Source organism: Rhinatrema bivittatum, chromosome 3 (genome assembly GCF_901001135.1).
Source record: "Rhinatrema bivittatum chromosome 3, aRhiBiv1.1, whole genome shotgun sequence".
NCBI lineage: Eukaryota > Metazoa > Chordata > Amphibia > Gymnophiona > Rhinatrematidae > Rhinatrema > Rhinatrema bivittatum.
In genome coordinates this window covers 137956076-137972333 of record NC_042617.1, presented here as the reverse complement: position 1 = coordinate 137972333, position 16258 = coordinate 137956076, and positions in this window count along the sequence as shown.

The following is a 16258-nucleotide window of genomic DNA, read 5'->3' as shown; positions in this document are numbered from 1 at the left end:
ACCGACAATCGTTTTGAACATCTTATCGGTTTACAGAAAAAGTAATGCAGCAACAGGCTTTACAGTAAACATGGAACATTGAATCAAAATACATAATGGAGTAATCAAAAAAAGGGGGGAACTAACTATGGGATGCAGAAATGTAGATTAAATTATAGGTGCAAAAAATATGTAAAATATTATAGGTGCAAAATATGGGCCGGATTTTAAAAGGGTTACGCGCATAAGGTACGCGCGTAACCCTTTTAAACCCCCCCTGCGCGCGCCAAGCCTATTTTGCATAGGCTCGGCGGCGCGCGCAAGCCCCAGGATGCACGTAAGTCCCGGCGCTTGCCTGGGGGGGCGTTTCGGGAGTGGAAATCGGAGGCTGCTCTGAAATCGGAGCGGCCTCGGAGGGAACTTTTCATTCACTCCCCTGCACCTTCCCCTCACTTCCCCTACCTAACCCACCCCCCCGGCCCTATATAAACCCCCTCCCTACCTTTATCTTAAAAGTTACTACTGCCTCCGGGCAGTAGTAACTTACGAGTGCCGGCGCGGCAGGCCCCGACACAGGCCGCTTTGTCGGGGCACTCGGCCATGCCCCAAAATGCCCCCTAGCCGGAAACACGCCCCGGACATGCCCCGAAACCGCTGCGTCACTCCCGACACGCCCCCCCGACATGCCCCCCCTCCCAGGCAAGCCCCGGGACTTACGCGCGTCCCAGGGCTTATGCGCGCCGCCGAGCCTATGCAAAATAGGCTCGGCGCACGCAGGGGGGTTTTAAAAGGGTTACGCGCGTACCTTATGCGCGTAACCCTTTTAAAATCCGGCCCATATTTTGCACCTATAATATTTTACATATTTTTTGCACCTATAATTTAATCTACATTTCTGCATCCCATAGTTAGTTCCCCCCTTTTTTTTGATTACTCCATTATGTATTTTGATTCAATGTTCCATGTTTACTGTAAAGCTTGTTGCTGCATTACTTTTTCTGTAAACTGATAAGATGTTCAAATGATTGTCGGTATATAAAAACGTTAAATAAATAAAATAAATAAATGTACCGATGATACATTTACCCAGTCAATATTGGGGTAATTGAAGTCCCCCATTATTACCGCACTACCAATTTGGTTAGCTTCCCTAATTTCTCTTAGCATTTCACTGTCAGTCTCACCATCTTGACCAGGTGGATCGTATTATACTCCTATCACTATAGACTTCCCCGACACACAAGGGATTTCTACCCATAAAGATTCAATTGTGCATTTAGTCTCATGCAGGATGTTTATCCTGTTGGACTCTATGCCTTCCCGGACATAAAACACCACACCGCCTCCCGGGTGCTCCTCTCTGTCATTGCAATATAATTTGTACCCCGGTATAGCACTGTCCCATTGGTTGTCCTCCTTCCACCATGTCTCTGAGATGCCAATTAAGTCTATGTCATCATTCACTTCTATACATTCTAATTCTCCCATCTTATTTTTTAGACTGCTGGCATTAGCATACAAACATTTCAAAGTTTGTTTATTGTTTGTATTTTCATTCTGCTTTTTAATTGATAGGGATAAGTTAGAATTTTTTAGCTCAGGTGAGTTTTTAATTTCAGGCACTTGGACTACTTTTCTTATTATTGGAACCTCACTGTCGGGATGCCCTAATTCTAATGCATCATTAGTATCCTTTGAAGATACCTCTCTCCGAGCCATGCGCTGCTGAGCGACTGTCGGCTTTCCTCTTTGTTCTAGTTTAAAAGCTGCTCTATCTCCTTTTTAAAGGTTAGCACCAGCTGTCTGGTTCCACCCTGGTTAAGGTGGAGCCCATCCCTTCAGAGGAGACTCCCCCTTCCCCAAAAGGTTCCCCAGTTCCTAACAAAACTGAATCCCTCTTCCTTGCACCATCGTCTCATCCACGCATTGAGACTCCAGAGCTCTGCATGTCTCTGGAGACTGCGTGTGGAACATGGAGCATTTCAGAGAATGCTATCCTGGAGGGTCTGGATTTAAGCTTTCTACCTAAGAGCCTAAATTTGGCTTCCAGAACCACCCTCCCACATGTTCCTATGTTGTTGGTGCCCACATTTTCCATGACAGACAGCTCCTCCCCAGCACTGTCTAAAATCCTGTCTAGGAAACAGTCTAATTTCAGTTAGTCAGCCAGAGTGACTCACTGCTCTCTTGATTAACAAATGTTGGTACCTAATCAAACCAAATCACACTACCTCAACACCTTTCCAAGGTGAGTAACTGAACTGAACTTTTCAACCTTTTTACTTAGGTATACACTGCTCCTAGTTTATTTCTAGCTTCTTGCCAATTTTTTTTGTTTGTTTTTAATATACAAACACACTAACTTCTGCTTACTAGCTGCCTTACAGACTATTAAAAATAAACACACTAACTACTGCTTACTAGCGTCTTACTGACCTACTATTTAAAAATACTAACAGTCTAACTTCTTTTTATTTGCTGCCTTTCTATTTAAAGCACAAACACACAAACACACTAAATATTCCCAAATAGTTAACTTTGCCCCTATACTTTTAAAAAAGACAATGTCCCAAGCAAAAACTTACTGATTCCTTTCAGCCACCAGCAAGTTGATCCTCTCCTCTTAGTGCTCCCACTGGATTATGGGTTACTGAGCTCTTCCCCTGCAATATATAATGTGCTTCTAAGGTAAATTAGTGCAAAATAATCCCTTTGGAGATTTACACTACAGTTAGTTGTCCTGAGTGACTCACTGCTGTTCTGATTAACAATAATGGTACCTACTCAAATCAAACACATACCCTTAACACTTCAGTTAGTCAGCCAGAGTGACTCAGAGTGAATCCCATTCACAGTGGTTGCTGTTGTGTGATAGCTGACATGCCCTTGCAGCAGGGCCAGTACAAGGTTCTTTGGAGCCCTAGGCAGACCAACATAACACTGCCCCCCAACCCCCCCCCCCCCTCCCTCCCCAACCACCCTGAATTGAATGTGCACCTCCGACAATGGTAGATATATATTGAGTTATGATCACTCTCTTTCTCTCTCTCTCCTCCCCCCTCCTCATGTCACACAAACCTAGCAAGCTGCTGTCGCCCCTTCACATTTTGAAATTGGTGCCCTCGCATGCCTTGCCCACTGATGTCACCCTAGGCGACTGCCAGTGGTCACACCAGCCCTGCCTTGAAGGAGTTATGAATACTGCCCAAAATGACCAAATGACCAAAAGACAAATCTGTGATTCTAGCTCAGTTCCCCTATATAACAATATAGTGCTGTCACTGTTTCCATCAGACTGGCCTCATGTGAGGTGAGAGCACATTAACTAGGTAGAAACTGTAATTTTCAGAACCGAGAAAATAACAATGGAACATAGAGAATTAATAGTGTATTCTGAAATGAGCAAACTCATCACCCATCAATCTGGAAGTTTTATTTTGGGCAGGAATATTTGCAGCCTGCATTGAAAGAATTAGAGCCTGTAATAGAACTGAACTCAACTATTGAATTTATGTTTAAGAAAAATTCTTGTATCACGTGGCTTTAGATCTTATAATTAGTAAGCTTTTATAACCTTAATTTTCTATACTGTACACCCTGCCTTCAGTCATCTCTGTTTTAATGTGACCTTGGATCTTTATTATCTCTTAGAATGGAACCTTTATAGGCTCCAGATGGAAAGTGTAAAATTGATAACCCCTGGAAGACAAATGACCATATGTTTTTTAGAAGCTCTAGAGATGCAATTTGTTCATATTGATATTTGTTCAATGCAAATTACCACATAAATAATGATATATTTCCATTCTAGGGAGTTTCCAGAAGATAGCTCATAGTATACAAAATGGTAATAAACCTTATCTCTTTAAAAATATTTCATTGGGCATACAAACTTTTTGCATAAAAAGTACTTTATATTATAGCATTTAGAGAAGCTCAGAACTTCTGGGAGCAAACTGCATCCAATGTATTATTTATTCATATTAGTAGAACTGCCAAAGAGCATTGTTACACAGAGATTTTAGTTTCTCTGTCTTTCCCCCAGCATAACCTAAAATGTTCTGACAGCATGGATTCAGTTTAAGGTGTCTTTTACTGCTTTGTCATACTTAAAAGTCTTGGCAACCAGATGGAATCTAGAAAAGAAGATGCAATTGTACAGGTGAGATTTGGTAGGGGCCTCACTAATCCACATGTGAGGCCCAGGAGTGAAGATGATTCGGTGGCATCAAAGACAAAGACCATGGATGTTAGAGAGATTGGTCCAGTCAGTAAATGGTAAGAGAGATTAAACTGTAACATTTTGACATATTAGTTGCAATTGTAGATATTTAAAAAAGATCTAAGCAATACCAAGGATGGGGTCTGCCAAAATGAGATTTTAATAAGAAAGCAGATTGACTCAATTATCTTCTGCATGTAACTACTGAACCTCTTACATAGTTACTTACATAAGAACTTGTTCAAAAAAAGACTTCCCCCTATTCTGTGTGTCCAGGGGAATAATCTTTGCTGAATAAAATAAGGCTGTAGTTGGTTAAGTGGAGGTAAAAACCAGAGGTTCACCAAGTCCAAGCTTCTGAAAATTAAAATGCTTACCCTGAAAGACTTGCTGAATGAGAGGACAAATCATTAAGGAGACAGTTTTCAAACTGTTCGCATTGGGAAAAAGACAATGCACACTTTATATCCTTGAGTTTTTCACCAGTTTGCAAAGCACTTTACATTAAAGTACTTTCACTTTAAAACTTGCCGCAGGTAAAACATATGCAGGCTCACTTGCACTGGCAGAAGTCAGTGTGGTGCAGGCAGCTGACTAATACGTAGCTTTACTAGGCTGGTATAAGGTATAACATGCATAAAACAGCATTTATTGTGTGGTAAAAACTGCAAAAAATTAACTAAAACATGCATAAAACTAACTAATACATGCAAAGAAGCCAATACATAGGTAATCTAATGTAAATAAAATAACATAGCTGGCCTTAAAAAAAGCCAGCCGTGCATTTCAAGGAATTATAACTATCCAATTCTGGGACATTGGGACATGCATCCCAATGTCCCCAGGATACTTCTTAAAAGGCCATGTGGTCCAAAAACAGCCCCCCTCCCTGCACAATCAGCCAAAACCACCCTGGGAATTTTGTGAGAGCCCTGCTGCCTCTGGAGGCTGTGCAGCATAAAAAAATGTTTTAAAAATAGAGAAAAATTACTCACGCAGTGTTGCCCCGCACTCCTTCCCAAACCCCTCCCCTTTGATCAAAAGTTATCCTATCCCAATTATAGACCCTCCTGTATCAAAAACAATCCTCTAATAGCTGGAACCCCCTGGCTCCCACCCCTCACATATAACCTTGGTGTCTAATGAGGCCTCCATGCCCTCCCACTTCCTTACATGGATCAAAGACCCTGATGGTCTGGGGGGGGGCCCTGGACCCTACCTCCTGCCCCCAGACTTCCCCATGACTAAAGAAGAGCCCCAGGTGGTCCAGCGGTGGCTCGGAGTGCCCCCTATGTCTGGGCTGGTCAACTCCATTTTCCAAAATAACATCAACGTCCTTTGCTTCTATCACGTGATAGAAAGATTGGCCAGCCAGCGCCATTTTGGAAAATGACATCGACCAACCCAGGACTAGGGTGAGGTTCGGGCCATCACTAGACCACCAGGGAGTTTTTTTTAGGTAAGGAGGGTTTGGTAGGCAAAGATAATGGGAAACACTAAATTAGATGAATAATATTCTATGAATAAATCAGTAGGATGTATTTCACTTAGTATCTGAAAGTGATATAGTACATAGTACGATGTTGGGTTCCATATTAGGTGCTACAACCCAAGAAAGAGATCTAGGTGTCATAGTGGATAACACATTGAAATCGTCGGTTCAGTGTGCTGCCGCAGTCAAAAAAGCAAACAGAATGTTGGGAATTATTAGAAAAGGAATGATGAATAAAACGGAAAATGTCATAATGCCTCTGTATCTCTCCATGGTGAGACTGCACCTTGAATACTGTGTACAATTCTGGTCGCCGCATCTCAAAAAAGATATAATTGCGATGGAGAAGGTACAGAGAAGGGCTACCAAAATGATAAGGGGAATGGAACAACTCCCCTATGAGGAAAGACTAAAGAGGTTAGGACTTTTCAGCTTGGAGAAGAGACGACTGAGGGGGGATATGATAGAGGTGTTTAAAATCATGAGAGGTCTAGAACGGGTAGATATGAATCGGTTATTTGCTCTTTCGGATAGTAGAAGGACTAGGGGACACTCCATGAAGTTAGCATGGGGCACATTTAAAACTAATCGGAGAAAGTTCTTTTTTACTCAACGCACAATTACACTCTGGAATTTGTTGCCAGAGAATGTGGTTCGTGCAGTTAGTATAGTTGTGTTTAAAAAAGGATTGGATAAGTTCTTGGAGAAGAAGTCCATTACCTGCTATTAAGTTCGCTGAGAGAATAGCCACTGCCATTAGCAATGGTTACATGGAATAGACTTGGTTTTTGGGTACTTGCCAGGTTCTTGTGGCCTGGATTAGCCACTGTTGGAAACAGGATGCTGGGCTTGATGGACCCTTGGTCTGACCCAGTATGGCATTTTCTTATGTTCTTATGTTCTTATTGAAGTCATAAGGAAATTATACTGCAAAATCTGATGTGCAAAATAAATATGTGTAAAATATTGAGACTGAAAAGTTATGAGAGCAAACAAGTTCATTAATATGCAACCTAAGATTTTCATTGATTTTGTATTGTTTCCTCATGGAATCCATTTTAATAATCTTTATGCCTTGCACAATTTATATTCCTGTGCATTTTAACTGAAAGTAGTAAGACATGATTCTTTCATTTCTATTACGTACATGGTATTCTTGAAAGTAAACGCTCTCAGCTATGCAAATAGCAAAATGAACATTTCAAGTGTAAGGTATGTTTAAAATGTCTTCTCCTTGGTGTATATGAGACATATTCGTATGTCCACTGTAAAAACTAATTATTTTAAATTGCCTTGTAACCAAGTAAAACAAATAATATATTCACTGTGGCCAAGAATTTTTAAAATATGGAGGTATGCATCAAATCCCACACAGAGATATAAAGATTGACCAGAAAATGCAAAGATTTACACGCCAAGATCCAAATTAGGGACCGAGGGGTACAGTATATCTCAACAGAAGTATAAAACTGGTATTTATGTGATTTTCTTCTTCATTTCACTCTCTGTCCTCTATATTATCCCATTAGGATGTATAGTGTGTCACCTCAGTTTGCGTCATGCATGTCTAGAATAGGGGCAAAGGAAAGCCACTGAGTATTGCCTCATCAGCTGATGTCAACGTGAAACAGGGCATGATGCTTCGGGCAATCCTAAATATGTCATAAACTATATAATTAAGTTTATGCCTCATGTCTGAGTCTTTCAGAATAAACTCCTCCCATATGTCTTAGATAATATTTTTTATTGAAGGGTATTATTATGTCTATCACAAAAAAACATAATGGTTGTCAGGTATAAAAAATATTACATTGTGGCACTGTGAGCAGTCTTTTGGCTACCAGAAGATAGAATCAGGCTGGACTATGGTGACTCTCTCATAAATTTTTATTGGTTACAGACAGAACATATTAAAATAGAAACTGTTCCTGCTTACCTTAGCAGTTTCAAAGCAAAGTTCACAATGTACTCAAATCTGAGCAATGCTAGCCTTCTCTAGGTTCCTTCTTTCCTCTGGGGCCTCTCTTCCCTCTTCTGGCCTGGCTAGTTATTCTCTCCCCTAAAAAAGCCACCCCAGAACGAGTATTTCTTGCTGTTACTGGGTTTAAATTGGACCAGGCCAGATCTCTGGAGCTGGTCCTTTAAGATGTTCTGGGGTATTCTTCTATATATCTCTTCATATACATATTCAGTAATTTTTTCATGTAGGAAAATATACTTTTGTGCTTACAAAAATTAATAAGACATTAGCATATCAGATTACCTTAAACTTGCACTTTACCAAAGTTAAAGAAGTCTACGAGATTAAAAAACCCAAAACTTACAAATGGATTCTGTTCCCTGGGTCACTTCTTCAGTGTCTCTGGTCTTACACTGTCAAGCCTTTAGGAATTTATGGCATCCCATCTAGCCTGAGATAAGCACAATTGTATTTCTGTGAGAAAAGAAAGCAATTGCACAGGACTCAAAGGCTAAGAGGGAAGAAGTTAGTTGTAAAGTCTGTCCATGTCTGTTTCCATTGGTACATGGTTCTTGTTTTTTGTTTTCACCTTTTTTAAAGGCTCAATTTGCATTTCTCGGTTTAATTAGTGGAAATTAATTAACTGCAAAATCAGCAGCATGATTGGTCCAGACCATCCAGTTTTTTTTTTTCAGTCAGTTCAGCTTGTGGGCAGCTGGACATTTACCACATGGAATGTGGAAGACATCTCAAAAATAAGTCTATGAGCTCTGATAGGCTGGTTTGTTTGGGACAGTCATAAAGATTAGAGATCTGAATCTGAATCGGAACCGGAATCGGTTCGGTTCCGGTTCCGATTCAAATCTTATAATTTTTATCGTCCGGCCCGATTGGTTTTTTGTTTATTGGCTGTGCCCGATCCGAAAAACAAAAAACCCACCCTGACCCTTTAAAACTGACCCCTTAGCTTCCCCCACCCTCCCGACCCCACCCCAAAATGTTTTAAAATTACCTGGTGGTCCAGTGGGGGCGCCGGGAGCGATCTCCCGCTCTTGGGCCGTCGGCTGCCACTAATAAAAATGGCGCCGATGGCCCTTTACCCTTACCAAGTGACAGGGTATCCATGCCATTGGCCGGCCCCTGTCACATGGTAGGAGCACTGGATGGCCGGCGCCATCTTTAAAAATGGCGCCGGCCCGCACCAGTTTTAAAGATGGCAAATAACTAGCCAGGCCAGAGGAGGGAATTAACGATTAACGATTTTTTACGATAAATCGGGGAAATTTCTATTGTATCGCACTCTTTAACGATTTTTGATGATTTAAAAAATATCGGACGATATTTTAAATCGTCAAAAAACTATTCACATCCCTAATAAAGATGAGACTTGCTGGTGCCTGACCAGTTTGTCCTTTGTTCAGGTCAAGTATCTCAGGCTGCTTTGGGATTGACTCCATGTTTAGTTAGCATTCAAATTGTTTCTTTGGGCCTTGTTCCTAAAATGCCCATGCTTTTAAAACATTAGGGACCTTTTTCTTATACTTTGCCTTTACCCTAGGCATGTTAATAATGTAAAAGAGCTGAATTCACAGCTTCTCTGCTTCTTGTAAATATAAAGAATAGCTCCCTTACCTGAAAAGTAATCCTATCTGCTCCCAATCTACAAAGGATTATATATGTTGTAAACTGTACTTCTGTTTATAAAACAAGGAGAAAAATGTTACTTACCCTGTCTCAGAACTACTTTAATTGTGCTAATCTCCACTAAAGATATTTATTTACTTTCCAAACCATATTTTCCTCTAGCATCTCTTGCCACTCTTCCAGGAATTAGCTCTTAAGTAAACTTGCTTTACCATCATCATTATCAACATCATCAACGTTTCATGAGATACTGAGACTGCTGCTCAGCTACAACCAGTAAGATTATGAGCATCTCCCTAGCACATGATTGTTTTTACCCTGGAAAATGATCTTGTTTTCTAGCGCCTATATGCATTATATATGAACCTAGTGCTGCCATCCAGAAATGGAAAGTGAGTATGGACTGATGTAGTCATAGACTGGATTGATTCAGTAGCAGACCATCTCATTGAGTTCCTTGATGCTGCCAATCATGCCAGATGGAAGGAAACAGCAGTAGACCTCAATTTCACTCATTCCATCCAGATATAATAGAGTTTAATCTGCCACCTCAGAGCAATACAAAAATCACCTGCATTAAATCACTCATCAATAACTTCCAATCAAGTCACTAACCATCTCTTACAGATAGCAATGGTACCATTCAAAAAAAAGTATCAAGTGCACCATTCCTAAACAGCATCACCAGCACCATGTCAATAATAGCTTAGATCTGTTACGATTCAATGAATCGGTGAATCCTTGGGCCACAATGACAAGGTAAAAAGGCTTACCATGGTTCCTTGTCAGCGGAAGATGAACCTCAGGGCCGGCAGCCAGAGTTACCAGCAGGGCAGTGGTATAGACAGTCCAGAGTCGAGGCAGGCAGCAAAGAGACAAAGTCCAGTATCCAAAGCAGGGTCAGAGGCAGGCAGCAGGCAAGGCAGAGTCCAGTATCCAAAGCAGGATCAGAGGCAGGCAACAGGCAAGGCAAAGTCCAGTATCCAAAGCAGGGTCAGAGGCAGGCGGCAGGCAAGGCAGAGTCCAGTATACAAAGCAGAAATCAACGCAAGGCAGGAGACACACCAAGCTGGACCTATTGCAAGGCACTGGTAATCCTTCAGAAGCCTCCTTATATAGTCCTGGGTGAGAAAGTGGTTCCTGGGAGCCTGGAACTACTTCCTATTGCTGCTCCTATAAGTGGGGGGAGGAGCAAAGCACCTGTGTCAGACTGGGGCTAAGGCTGCCCCTGCGGGAGCCATGCTGCTGACTCCCTGCTGCCTTAGCCGATGATGAGGACCACGCAGAGAGTATTGAAGAGACCCGCCTCTGCCATTGCTGGTAGGTGTGGTTGGCCGTGGGGGTCGGCCCCCCCCATTTGCAATAGTACCCCCTCCTTTAAGACCCCTTCCAGGAAGCCTAGGTTTCTCTGGGTGATTGACATGAAAATCCACAAGGAGTGTTTTGTCAAGTATATTCTTCATGGGCTCCCATGAATCTTCCTCTGGGCCATACCCCTCCCAAGCTATGAGATATTCCCAATGTCTCTTATGACGGCGGACATTCAGGATCTCTCTGACTTGGTACGTCTCCTCCTCCTCCGTGGAGATTTCCTGGGGAGTGGGCGGTTTTCGTGCAGTCCACGACAGTATCACTTTTTTCAAAAGCGAAACATGGAAAACATTATGGATTTTAAATGATGGAGGAAGAATAGTTGATAGGTGACAGGAGCGACCTGTCTCAAGATTGGAAAAGGACCCACATAGCGAGGGGCAAGCCTCATGGAAGGCACACATAGACATAGGTTGCGAGTGCTAAGCCAAACCTTTTCTCCAACCTTAAGGTGAGGTGCTGGCTGCCGATGCTTGTCTGTAGTATTCTTTGTTCTCTGGGCAGCTTTGCTGATCATGGTTTCATTCTGAGTCCATAGCGCATGGAGATCCTATGCTGTCATCTGAGCAGCTGGAGATGTTACGGATAATGGTATTGGAAGGGGAGGGAGTGGTTGTCTCCCATAGACACAGAGAAAGGGGGAGGATCCTGTAGCTGCGTTGGCATGACTGTTATGGGAGAATTCTGCCCATGGGAGAAGGTCGGCCCAATCATCCTGTCGTTCATTCACAAAAGCTCTTTAAAGGGCCAGGGGCGGATCCCAGCTCCACAACGTGCCCTGATTGAGCATAGAATAAGAGGAAGCCCTTGCCTTCACTTCCTTGTCTTGGCAATCGGGTCGATCATCCTGTCATATCAAGTTTGCCTCTGCATTTCCAGTCTTTCTTCTAGTCTCATTCCAGCCTTGTTCCAGTTTTGTTCCAATCCTGTTCCAGTCTCATTCCAGTCTTGTTCCAGCTTCCTTCTGTTCCAGCATCCTTCTGTTCCTGCATCCCCCTGTTCCTGCGTCTCCCTAGGTAGTTCCTCTTGGACTGTCTTCTCGGTACTGACCTCTGCCTGTTCTTGACTAAGATTGATCTCTGCCTCGATTTGACCTTTGCCTGTTTCCTCAACCACGTCTGCACGCTGCCTGGAACCGACCTCTGCCTGACCATTGAGTACGGTTGACCACTGCCTGGAACCTGACCTCTGCATGCCTGACTACCCACGGACTGATCACTGGAACCTGACCTTTGCTTTGGCTGACTACCCATGGACTGACCACTGGTATTGACCCCTGCTTTGGCTGACTACTCTATCTTGACTCAGACTCTAATTCTTGCCATACATTCTGAGACATTCTTTTGGCCTTCTCTGGCATCCTGGACTCATAGCCTGAACATCGACTGCGCACCCTTGATCATGGTGGGCACAGCCCTGAACTTTCTCTCAAGGAGATAATGCAAGGCCCACCTAAGACCAGGCGGCCTGGGTAACCAAGGGCTCAACCCAAGGGAACCCCAGGTTGCTAGTGGCGAAGCTCCAGCTAGCCTCTGTCTCCTCCTGTGCTCCGCTTCCTGGTGGCAGGCACTCTCTGGGTCCGACCAGGGAGCCTACCAATCCTGCACTAGGCCAAGGGTCCACCTCCTGGCGCAACAGCCAATTAGCTGGTTTAATTGTCATATTTGAATTCAGAACCTCAATATCAATAATAAATGACACATTTTATCACTGAGGGAGAAGATTTCTAAAAATTTGTATATCAGTGTTATCACTGAGATTTGCTCTACTTGGTCAGAATCATCACCATCAAAGAATATTTATGGTATGGGTATTTCCCACATCCTTCTCAATAAAGGGCAAAGGAAAGAATTAATTCAGTTTTGCTGCTATTTCCTTGTCTTCCCCGAGCAACCCTTTTACCCCTTGGTCATCTAGTGGCCCAACTGACTCCCTTACAGGCTTTTTACTTCAAATGTACATGAAAACATTTTTATTATTAGTTTGTGCCTCTATGGAAAGCTTCTTCTCAAATTTTCTCTTGGCCAGGCTCAGTACTGATTTACATCTCATTTGCCATTGCTTATGTTTTTGCCTATTTTCCTCATTTTTCAAAGATGCTCTTTTGACTTTAACTGCTTATTTCACATCACCATTAAACCATGCTGGCAGTTGTTTGGTCTTCCTTTGATCTTTTTTAATTCATGGAATACATTTTATATGGGCTTCAAAGATGGTATTTTAAAACAATGTCTATATTTCATACAAACTTTAAACCTTCTTCTTTTAATTTATTTCTAATTTCCTCATTCAGTCATAGTCTTCCTTTTTAAAGGTATATGCTACTGCATGTAGTTTTTCTAATGCCTTCCATCCAGTGAGTATATCAAATTTGATTGCATTATAGTTACTATTGCTAAGTAGCCCTATCACAGTAACTCATTATACGAGGACATGTATTGCACTGAGGACTAGATCTGAAGTACTTCCCCCTCTTGTAGGTTCTAGGACCAACTGCTCCATGAAGCAGTTATTTATGGTATCTAGAAATTTAACCACTCTAGCATGTCCTGATGTGGCATTGGCCCAATCAATATCTGTGATTGAAATCTCCCATTATTATTATCGTGTTGCTAATTTTATTTGCCTTTCTAATTTCTGCTAGCATTTCACAATCTGTTCCTTCATCGTAGCCAGGTGGATGGTTATATATACATACACAGCTATACTTTTAGTTGTCACACATAGTATTTCTATCCATAAGGATTCCACAGCAAATTTTGAGGTCAACATTCAAAAAAGACAAGAATGGCTAACTTATCCTGGATATTCAGATAGAAGTTGTGCTGAATACCTCTGAATAAGGTTATTTGGCTACATTTAGCCAGATAACTTTAAACCTAACTGGCTATCTTTTGAAAAAAAAAAAAAAAAAATATATATATATATATATATATATATATATATATAAAAGAATATAGCCAGTTAAGTAGTATAGAGATAAAAAAAATTGGTGAGTGGGCATGTGGACTGATTCCCTTTTCATGCTAGAGCGAGAGTACATTGTAGAAATCTCATCTTTGTGTATCTCTCCTCATTCCATATCTCATCAAATCTTCACTGATGTGTTCTGTGCTGTCTGTACATCTGAGTGTGCATGTAAAACTGGCCCCCAAACCCTAGACTACTACCAAAACCTCACCTTGAATTACTAGATGACCCTCCTATAGTGGTATAAATAATTAACTGATATGAGAGCCTTATAAAGAGTCAGTCTCTATCTCTCTGTCTCTCTCTCTCTCTCTCTCTCAGAGCAGCCCAAAATCATGGGTGCAATAAATTTAATGTGTGTTATAGTAGCTCAAAAATTACCCTAACCATACCCCTTTTTATTGCGGGTGCTATCCATGTAAAATTTGTAGCAAAATGATGAATCTAGACCAAAATCAGCAGAAGGATTATAAAAATAAATTTGCTATGAAACAAAAGTCAAAAATCTTTTATGTATATATAGTATATATGTACATAGTTTAGTCCTTATTCAGTGTCTACTCATCTCTTCTTTGCTTGTCTTATATTCATTAAATGGAACATCTCTTGTCACTGTCCAGCAATAGTCTGAAAGCATTGATGGGCACCATTGGTCCTGATACCATTTTTCCTTTGCTGCAATGTCCTGGTGAAATCCCTTGCCATGCTCATCTCTCACTGCTCCACAGTTTGGTAGAAAAAAATCTAGATGAGAGTGCAAAAATGTATGTTTTGTGATATGTTGCATCCAAGGCTTTTTATACCTTGATGAGTTTTTTCACCAACTACTTGTAGTTGTCTACCTTGTTGTTTCCGAGAAAATTTGTTACCACAAACTAGAAGGCTTTCCATGCTGTCTTTTCCGTGACATACAAGGCACGGTTAAGTGCTTCTTCTTGAAGAAGTTCACTAATCTGAGGGCCAACAAAGACATCTTCCTTTATCTTAGCTTCACTTAGCCATGGAAATTTACATTTGAAGTACTTGATAGCTGCTTTAGCTTTGTCCATGGCCTTGACAAAGTTCTTCTTTGTCCATGGCCTTGACAAAGTTCTTCATCAGATCCAGCTTGATGTGTAAGGATGGTAATAAAATCTTCCTTTATTCAACAGTTTAATTTGAGATCCTTTCCCTTATTAACTCACTTATCCTCTTCAATTCCCAAGTCAAAAGTTGTATATACTGACTCAGTAGCATATCTTGAAAAGCTAATCAACAATTTTAAGCACCATTTTCATTCTCAGTGACCCAGATTTAGTAAAGTTGGACTACATTTATTTCAGAAGTATTTTGGCTGTAGACCAGTGAAATTAAAGATGTAATAGATCAAACTGGCAAATTCAAGAGTAACAAATCATCAAGACCAGATGGCATATACCCCAGAGTCTGAAAGAACTCACACGTGAAATTGTGAATCTTTTACTGTAAGATTCATGGACCCTTGTTGTTGGAGTGAGGTTGAATCAATCTACAGGGTAGGCTCTGAGGATCCTCATTGACAGAGACTGGACTGAAGCTTCACCTATACCAATGAGCCCTCTGGATCCGGGGGCCAGCAGGTCTTAGGCGAGAGACTCTATGGAAGTGGCGTATGCATAGGTCTAGGGCCAGGCTAGGGTCAGTGACAGATAGCAAGTGAGAATAGTCAATGTCCAGGCATGGGTCAAATCCAGAAGTCAGTCTGAGGGCAGGTTTGGGAGATGAGGAAAAGAACTGATGTAGCAGGGCAGACAGAAAAGCAAAGATCTGGACAAGCTGGAGAGGCATGGCAAGGCTGGACTGGAGTAACGAGGTAGGCTGGGATGGAGAGACGAGTCAAGGCTGGGATGGAGAGATGAGGCAAGATGCAGGATCAGGAATCAAGAAGCAGCAATACACACTGTACACCAGGATACAGGAGACCCTTTGCTGAGGCACTGGAGCGAGGTCTGAGGAGCCTTAAATAGTGAGGGCAGCATGACATCATCAAGGGGTGCCATGGAGATTTCGGAAGAAAGTAGAACTGAATGTTTAAAACCAGTATGATAGGCCTATAGTAGAAAGTAGATGACATTGAGGTATGAGGTAAATGTTAAACAAGATCATTGAAAGGGCTGAGCCTTGGGGAACTCCAGATGAAACAGGGCACTAAGATGAAATAGGCAAAGCTATTCTGATTTGCTGAGTTCAGTTGTTGAGATAGAATTTATATCATGACAGTACTGAATCAGTGGTCTCAATATCAGTTAGACATGTGAAAAGGATATTGTGATTTAAGGTATTAAATGCAGTTGTAATATCTAAGAGTATTAGCATATATAAAGTACCAGAATCAAAATCATGGTTTATGGTATCAGTGCTTGATAAGAGTAAGGTTTCTGTGCTATGGGATCTCTTGAATTTGAATCGGTATTGATCAAGGATTGATTATTATTATTAAATAATTGGGACAGCTGTTTCAGTATAACATATATTATTTTGGCTAGTAATGGAAGTCATGGTATAGGATGAAAATTTGAAGTCTGAGGAATAAATATTGGATTTCTTTAGGATGTGCCTAATTGAAGCTCATTTTATGGACATAGAAGGCTACCAGAGGAAA